The following is a 9835-nucleotide window of genomic DNA, read 5'->3' as shown; positions in this document are numbered from 1 at the left end:
CACATAACAACAACAACAACATGGCCTGAATCAGATGCACCTTATTCTCTAGACTGATGTCTTTGCTCTTCAGTACTCAGGAGATGTCCCTGCAGCAGACTTTCCCAGTGCAATTCATTTTCTTAATTTCCTGGCTGCTGGAACCAAGAGTATTGATTTGGAGCCAAGCAAGCTAAAGCTGTTAACAATCTCAGTCTCTTCACTGTGTCTCATAATGCTGCTATTCAACTCGGTAGTGAGAATCTTTGTTTTCTTGATGTTGATTGAAATTGTCAACAATTTCATTTTACTTCAATCCACAACCAGCATCCTTGGTCAGGAGGTGAATTGCACTGAGAAAGTCTTCTGTCAGGGATTTCTCCAAATTACTGAGGAGCAATGGTGTTAGTTTGAAAACTAAGGTGTGCCTGGTTCAGTTCATGGTCTTTTCAATCACTTATGACAGAAGAAGAATTGACGCCTTTAAGCTGCGGTGTTGGAGAATATTGAATATCCCATGAACTGTCAAAAGAACAATCAGATATTGTCTTGAAGCATCAATTTTGTAAAATATCCAGAGATAATCTAGAGTTCATTATGCTGAGTGAATTAACTCAGTCTCATGAGGACAAATACTACATAAGACCATTTTTATAAAAATAGAATAACTTGCAAGATGTGGATAAAAGTCCAAACGGGGAAAAGGAGGGGAGCAAAGGAGAGGAAGGGGAGGAAGTCATTAGAATAACAATTTGATCAACAGAGAGGGAGGAGTAAAGAAGTTAGGAAAAATCCAATAGGGCCTAAAAAGATGGGATAATAAGCATAGATCAATGATGATTTATTTTATAAAACGTATTGTACTCCAATGTTCACAGCAGTGTTATTCACCATCGCAAGAACATGGAAACAGCCCAAATGTCCAACCACAATTGAATGAATTGAGAAATTATGGTACATTCACACAGTGGAATACTACGCACCATGCAAGAGCAATGATTTTGAAAATCACTACCTAACTTGGGAGGGCCTGGAGAGCATTATGCTTAGTGAACTAACTCAGCCCTATAAGGACAAATACTGTATAGGACAATTATTGTAGAAATAGATAACTAGTAAAACGTGTGTGAGGAGCCAAGGGTGGGAGAGAGCGAGCAGAGGGGTGAGAAGCAGGGGGCGGTCATTATAGGGTTGCACAATTTAATGGGGGGTGGGAAGGGTGGGTAAAGAAAATGGAAAAGATCCGGTGTGAAAAAAAAACACCAATGCATACAAACTTTGTAAGTAAACCAGTATAAAATAAAAATTTTATTGAAAACAAAATTTAAGATGTTAACATCTATATGTTAAATATATTATGAGAGGAGGTAGTCAGATGAAGTATTTGAAAAGATAATAAAAAATTTTCATAGCATAAAAATCCCCCACAATATACATGAGCGATTATTTGAAATATAATATGAATGTAGGAATGTGTGAGATGCAATGTAAATGAATGGTATACAAAGTATATGAATTTTGTATGCAAACCAATATACATAAAATAAAAATGAAGTAGAAAAGAAAGTGCAGCTAGAATTCTCTATAGAGCAAGGATGCAGAAACTTTGTCTCTCATACTTTGGGCATATTGTCCTTTTGATCAAAACTATGAGTCTTATCAAATTGAGATTACTATTCATTGAACAATTAATCTACTTCTGAGAGGCCAAGGGATACATTTCTAGGAAAGGAGCTGAGGTGGACGATGAAAATAATGGTTCCGGTGAATCACACTCCCCTCGTGCTCAGGCAGTGGACAATTAGTCATCACGAGGCAAACCGAAGCTTGAGTGTGCACCTCAGGGTCAGCCGTCTCTCTCGCTCCTTTGGTAACACGCCTGCTATGTGAAGTGCAGGTTAGCCTTCTGGAGATATGCTACCAGCTAACAGATGGCACCAACCTGTGAACAAACCCACTGCAGAAATTTAACAGAGGACTTCATTCCCATGAGTGACCCAGACACACGAGCATAGGGGCCACACAGCTAAAGCCAGCCCCATCTGCCGACTCACTGAATTAACTGTTTTAACAGTGGACATAGACTGGCTTGTTTTAGGGTGGTTTATCATGTAGTTTAAAAAAAAATAAATATATATATATATATATATACATGGGGGAAATCTTAGTAAAACTCAAGAAACTAAGTTTAATCAGGAAAGCTAATTGGTAATGGATTAGTTGATGAATCAGCATCTATCTGGCGGCTTAGTCTGTAGGGGTGATGTGCTGCTAAACAAAAGCCTGTGACTCTGATGGTTCTAATCCACTGGCTACTCCATGGGAGAAAGACAGGCAGTCTGCTCCCATTATGATTTTGCAGCCTCGAGAACACAATGAATCATTGTGAATCAGTACCGAATTGATAGCAGAATTTAGGTTAAGAATTTTGAACCTATCCTTCCCCCACTCCCCTCACTTTGACCTTTTGAGGCGAGATTTATTATTGATGAGGTAACTTGGGCCCACAAAGTCATACTGAAAGCCCCTGGGTTTTGACTGAATACCAAGTGCTGTTACTGTCAACAAACATAACCCAAGGCAAAGGTGAAACCAAATGTCTTGTTGGGACCCTGCATGCATCACAGTTAAGTCCTCTTTTCTTTATTGCTCTCCTGAAGATCAAGTCCCAAAGCTGTACGTACCTATCACGGACCTCTTTATTTTCAAAAGTAAACAGAAGCATTAAAAGGAGGAATGGGGGAGGGGAGAAAGCCTTCTGGCCACCCCTGGGTGACTGCTGAAAATCACCATGGAGCTCGGTGGTCTAGTACAAGACAAAAGCATTGAATCCCCTCTGTTTGGACAGCTGAGTCTGGCCCCTTACTCCTCCAGCATGCATGGCAAGCAGACTCAGGCCGAATCCTAATTCCAGGCACTCAGAGGAAGATTCTCAGGGAAGATTTTAAGCAGCAAATAGGTGAACACTTTCCACAGACCCAGTACTTGTCTTTCAGGAATCCTTGAGACAATATTTGGCTTTGTCTTTCATTACTCTTGATTTGTTTTCCTCCCCTTCAAACTCAGAAAACAGAATGATAAAAAAAGAGGAATGATTTGGGTAATACAAACTTTTTATGCCCTCATGGTGCAGTGATTTAAGTGGTAGGCTGCAAACTGAAAGGTTGGTGGTTCAAATCCAAAATCTGGTCTACATTCACAGCCTCAGAAACCCTGTGGAGTAGATCTGCTCTGTTCTATAATGTCATTATAGGCCAAAACTGATGTGACAGTAGTGGGTTTGTAGTATTAACCTAAACGTTGGTGGTTTGAACTCACTCATGGGCCGTGAAAGAAAAGCTTGACCATCTTTAAAGATTAACCCACCATTGTTGTTGTTGTAGCTGTTCCCATTTGCCATTTCCCTGTAGAACTGAGCTGAACTACCTCACAGTTTCTGAGACCATAAATCTTTACAGGAACAGACTGCCTCGTCCTTCTCACTTGGAGTACCTGGTGAATTCAAACAGCTGACTGTGTTTGTTTTGCTTTTGCTTTCCTTTTTAAAAAATTGTGATTTTTAGCAGGAGTTTATAGAAAGATTGCATTTTCATTCATTTGTTGATGCACATTTTCCTGCCTCTCCCTTCCTTTCCCCTCCCTCAAGTCACTGTGACATACACTTCTTGTTCCAGATTGTTAATTACCATACATATAATGCCTAATTCTGCATTCCTTTCAGTCTTTCCTTCATCTGTTCCAGTGTTATCTGTCCACTTTTTTCCTGTTCTCTGCTCCTCCCTGCGTCAATCCTATTTTATAACTGCTTAAAAAAACCAGCTGACCTTTTGAATAGCAAGCCAACACTCAACCCACTATTTCATTAGAGCTTTTCCCATAAATATTACAGCAAAAACCTACCATGGAGCAGTTCAAGGTGCAACACATGGAATTGCCACGAAAAGAAATAGGCTCAAAGGCAATGAATTATGAGTTGAGGAGGAGGAAGATGGATGGAAGTCACCGAAGAAATCTGAGTCACAGATTTTTAAGCTACGTGATATTCTTGGTTTTATAAACCAAACAAGAGGCAGCTTTCTGTCAAGAGGCCCTTTCTCCAGAGCAGTTCTGCCCTGTCGTTCTGCCCTTGGAAGACGGGGCAGCCAAGGCACTCAGAAGCCAGTGCTCAGCGTGGAGTATCCTCTCTAGCAATGCTGCTCTTGGAGCCACTGACTGTTTTGCCTTCATGTCACTCAGAGAAGGCCCTTCACGGACAGAATGTGGTGAAGAACTTTGTTCTCTGATTCACCAGAGATCACGTTGAGTCTGAGCTTCTTCACGTGTAAAATGAGGATAAGAATGCATGCCTGTTCTGCTCCAGGGAGGATTACACGGAGTAATAGATGAAGTGCCTGGCGTGGATTCTGCCTGTTTTAGGTGCTCTTAGCACTGGCACCCAGAAGAGGCAGTCAATAAGTGCTGATTTCTCCTACTGTTTCCATGTGTGTATTTACTGGAAGTGATGAGTGGCCAGCAGGTTATAATTTTTATTTTATCCCCCAAAGCAGGAACTTTTTATTTTGTTTACAGAAGGCATGGACTCTTTGTTCTGTATTTCTTTTTTAAAAAATGTCCAAAGGTTACTTGGGTTCTCTGTTAAACTGGAAAATCCAATCAATCCCTCAGGAGTCAGGTTAATTGCCCACCCAGCACCTTACACCCCTCATGCCTGCTACCTATTTTCACTTCCCCCTACCCTATAAAGGAGCACTGGTAGCCTAGTGGTAAGATACTTCACTCCAAAATGTCAATCCCAAAAGTGCAATGTTCGAATCCTCCAGCTGCTTCGTGGAAGGATGAGCAATCTCCCTCCGTGTAATTTACTGCCTCTGAAAACCAGTGGAAGGTCAGCTATGAGTTGGTTCCGACTCAGTGGCACACACCAACCACCTTATATCCAGAATCCACATGGATACTCATGCTTCTCTCTGGTCGTGATTCCTTAATGAGATACATCGGCCCGTAATTGCAAGAATGGGAGCAAATGTAGCCAACTGTGAAGGTGGTACAGGAATAGGCAGTATTTAGTTCTGCTAAACAGTGTCACTGTGGATCGGAACAATCCAACAGCCACTAACACCACAAGAGCAATGAGCCTTTGCTTGGGTCAAATCTGGGTGTGATCGAATCATCCTCTGTTCCTGACAAAAAAACCCAATAACAACAGAAGACAAAAGCAGAGTCAGAACTCAGGTTTAGCCTAAAAGAGAGGACAGTTGGACTAAGAATAAATTTAGGCACTTGCTTCTTTTGTTGATTGTTTTCCAAGTTTGCTCTGCTAAGGATCCCCAGTGTTTTTGAAGAGGGAATGTTGCTAGACAAATATAGCCAAGAAGTACAGCCAGCCCACACTGCACACAGAGCAGAATCAAAACACAAGGCACACGTACTGTATGGGAGATGGAGCAGTCCCTTCTGAAAAGCCACGGTTGGTTGAATTCATTAGCATGTTCATATCTTAGATAGATTCATTCATTCTGCAAACATATACTGGGAATAGTGTCAGGAAGGATGGAGACCGAACTGAGCAGAGACGTGCAAGAAATGTCAAGATCAACACAGCAGACTTTGCCCCTTCTGTCCTTCGCTGGAATGCTAATAAGTAAAGGGCCCAGTGCTTGTAGCTGAAGGAGGGGCGCTAAGTGCAGTGACTGTCAGAGACAAAACAGAACTGCTCTTCTGATTCTCATTGGACGCTTCAAGCCAATTCTGGCTTGTGGTGATCCCGTATGACCAAGTAGAACTGGCCCACAGGACCTCCCAGGCTACAATCATTATGGGAGTGCACGATGTGCTGAGCTGCTAACCAGAAGGCTGGTGGTTCAAATCTACCAGCTACTCCACAGGAGAAAGAGGAGATGGTGTCCTCCCACAAAGATTTATAGCTTAGAAGAACCAATGCACCTGTAATCGCTCTCAGAGCAGATCAACAGCTCATTTTAGTATCTCTCCTGGTCGATATGAGACTTCAACTTTTTGGTTAGGAGATGGGCTATTGTGCCACCAAGCTCTGCTCTTCTACTTGGCTTTTCTCATGATGGAAAATGCCTGGGGAAAAAAAATAATCTACATTGGCAAGAGAAGCCTGCAAAAAATGATTAGAAGACTGAGCTGCTCCAGAGACCGGCTCTCCTGACCCACGCAAATGATTTACCCAAGTGCGAAGACAAGCTGCTGACAAAACCGCTGACATGAAAATAGTGGAATTGTGGGTAACTCAGAGGTGCTAGAGATCAGAAACTAATCAAATACTTCGTGGAAGAATATGGAGCTTTTAAACTACAGAGCAAAGATGTTGAACCAGATCAGAATCCTAGGACAGATGTGCCACTTAAGAATCTCATTCAGTAATTAGGAACTGAAGCCCCCAAGATAGTAGCTTCACTGGGACTTGTCTCATTACAGGAGACCTGACACAGAATTGTCTCTAGGTGGTGAAAATGCCTTGAGTCCAATTATTTACCTAAAGGCTCGCTGTTCAAACCTGGCCAGCAGTGTCCTGGAAGAAAAGCTTGAAGTTCTGTTTTTATAAATATCACAACCAAGGAAATCTTATCAAGTGTTTCTGCTCTGGCATGTGTAGATTTACTCCTAGTCACAACTGACAGCATTTCTCCCCACTCCTACCCCCAACATTAGCACAGCTGCCTAAGAATTCCAAGGACCGAGTTCTCTGAGATCCTCTTGGCCTTTTTTTCATTGTTGTTTTGAGGGCTCCAAGATGGCTCCTCTATCAGCAAATAGTGCCAATGGTCCAGCTAGGAAGAAAAGGAAGAGAAAAGGTGTCAGCTGACTCTGTCCACCTCCCTTTAAGACACTCACTGACTCGTACTCACTGCTGTCTGAATTGACTCACAGCTAACCACTTATTGTATGTTGAGCTTGTAAATAGCACAGCAGGAAGATACCCAACTTTCTCTCCAAGCTGTTAATGGATCTGAACCTCCAGAAAGGCACCACCTTTGGGTTGACAGGGAAGCTCCCTAAGGATTATGCCACCAGAGTGTAGTTAGAGTATAGTCCTCTTTAAGAAGTATCCTCTAAAGCATATCCAAACAATTTCCATCCATATCTCATTGGTCAGAAGCATGGCTACTAGGATCTGTGAAATGAAAACAACAACCAAACACAAAAACATTTTTATTTGGGTAGTTGTTGCATTTCTCTTAACAAGACCACAAATTTGCTTGTAACAAGGGGAAGAATGGATGTTAGCTAAAAAACTCACCATCTTTCCCACAAAATTTTTTTCAAAGAATGGATTATAAACATGTTTTGAATAAAAAGAGAGGAAGGAGAGAATTGATCACGAAGATCTGCCATGAGTTTGTAAAGAAACTGCCAAGGATGTTAACCTACTTTTCTTCACTGAGACTGGTTGTTGTTGTTGTTGTTGTTGTTGTTGTTGTTGTTGTTGTTATGTGCCGTTGAGTCACTTGCGACCCTATGTACAACAGCCCTAAACCCTGCTGTATCCTCTGCTAATCCCTGGAGAGAGAAATTTGGTAGACATAGTACATTCATTTATCAAACAGCAAGACATTTAACAAAGTCACTTGTGATGTTCTTTTAGATAAGGCAGAGAAATGCAGACTATGTGACAGTGGATTTATAACTAGGTGAAAGACTACCAAAAGGCTGCTGATGAAGAGTTAACATCAGGGTGATAAGCAATTGTTATCATTACATTGTATTATCTTAATTAATGTCAGGCTTAAGAATAATGGAAATATTCATAACCGACAAAAGATTTCAGTCCTTTCTCCATCTGTGGTTTACATTAACTCCTGGGATGAGGATATGGCAGACCTTATAGACTTGAAGATGATGTAAATATAGAAGACTCAAGAATATATTGGGTGGTATCTTTAAAGCTCACAATTCTCTTCATAGAAGTGATGGACTAAATATTAGCCATTGTAATTAAACTCTTAACCTGACAGATACTATGAGAATTATTTATATCCATTATCTTTTATCTTATAAATAGCCCTGAAATGTAGTCTTATCTCCCTCTTTTTATAGATTGAAAACATATTAAGATTCCATGACATTGGAAGGCGTATCTAGAATTACATAGCTACAAGTGAAAGAACTAGAATTTCAACTTAACTCTATTTGCCTTCAATCCCTTTTTTTCTCTCCTTACCTTTATGCTTTTCTGTGTTAGTAAATATAAGCAATTCTTGTATTTCCGGAGCAAGCAGAACTTGGGATGGAATAAAGACTAGCAAGTAAGAAAAGGATTTGAAAATCCTGGTTGGCTGGAAGGTCAAGGTAGATACTGCAAACTTACTTTAAAATTCATCAATCAAATTAGAAAGACTAGTGGGGTGATAAATGAATGAATAAATTTGAGATAAAGCAAGCATAGTATTATGGTTATTGTAAAGTCGAGGTAAGAGGAAAGTGATAGTCCAGATCCAGATGTCAATGTCAGTGTCAAAGCTGATGTCTAGATATAGGTATAGGCATAGCTGGAGATGTAGATGCAGATACAGATAATGTTGTTTTCTTAGATGCCATCAAGTTGACTACAACTCATAGTGGCCCTATGAGGAACAGATCTACAGCTTATTATCACAGTCTCTACCATTCTCAAGCCTTTTGTTACAATCGCTCTGTCTATCCATCACCTTGAGGGTCCTCTTTTCGTCCTCTGATCCTGAACCAACATCATATCTTTTTCCAAGGAGTGACTCCTCCTGATAACAGGCCCTCAATATGTGGAACTAAGTTTCATCATCCTTTTGCTTCTATGCACTTCCTCCACGACAGACTTATTTGTTCTTTTGGTGGTCCATGGGCTATTCAACATTCTGCTCTAGTACCCCAATTCGGCTCCACAGTCAACACTCTTGGCATCAGTAGCCAGGAAATGAAAAAATGTATTGTAATGGGAAAGTCTGCTGTTAGGGACCTCTCCAGGATACTGAAGAGCAATGATGTCACTCTGGAGACTAAGGTGCATCTGATACAGGCCATGGTCTTTGCAATCACTTGTTATGTATCAGAGATTTGAACAATGACTAGGGAGGATAGAAGGAGAATTGACGCCTTTGAGCCGTGGTGCTGGAGAACAGTATTGAATGTACCATGGACTGCCAAGAAAACAAACAGATTCATCCTCAAGAGGGTTAAACCAGGTGGCTCCTTGGAGGCAAGAATTCTGGGGCTTCATCTGACATACTTTGGACATGTTATAAGGAGGGACCAGTCCTTGGAGAGGGACATCATGCTTGGTAGGGTGGAGGGACAGTGCAGGAGAGGAAGGCCCTCTATGAGGTGGACTGATTCAGTGACTGGGGTAATCAGGATGGGTGTGTCAGAGGCAGTGCGATCGGCACAGGATAGAGCAGGGTTTAGAGCTGTTGTACATAGGATCGCTATGAGTCACAAGTGACTCAATGGTGCATAAGGACAACAACTACCACAATTCAAAGGCATCAAACCTTTCATTCTTTGTCATTGTCCAACTTTTAAGAAACATAGGAAACAACTGAAAACACACAGCTTGAATCAGGTATATCTGAGTTTTTAAACTAACATCCTTGCTCTTTAGCACTTTGGAGAGATCCTTGGCAATAGAAGTTCCCAACAGAACATGTCTTTTGATTTCTTGACTGCTGTTACCATGGATGCTGATTGTGAGTCCAAGAAAAAGTATTTTTTCCTTCCTCTATCATAATGTTTCCTACTGGACAGTGATAAAGAAGTAATATATAATGTTCAGGATTTTTGTTTTCTTGATAGTGAAATGCAATCCATATTGAAGGTGTAGGGGTTTTTGTTTTGTTCTCTTTTTACTTTCTGCAAC

The sequence above is a fragment of the Elephantulus edwardii genome, unplaced genomic scaffold (assembly GCF_000299155.1).
Source record: "Elephantulus edwardii isolate Elephantulus edwardi_28Jun2011 unplaced genomic scaffold, EleEdw1.0 scaffold00109, whole genome shotgun sequence".
Taxonomy (NCBI): domain Eukaryota; kingdom Metazoa; phylum Chordata; class Mammalia; order Macroscelidea; family Macroscelididae; genus Elephantulus; species Elephantulus edwardii.
This window is presented reverse-complemented; position numbering follows the sequence as displayed.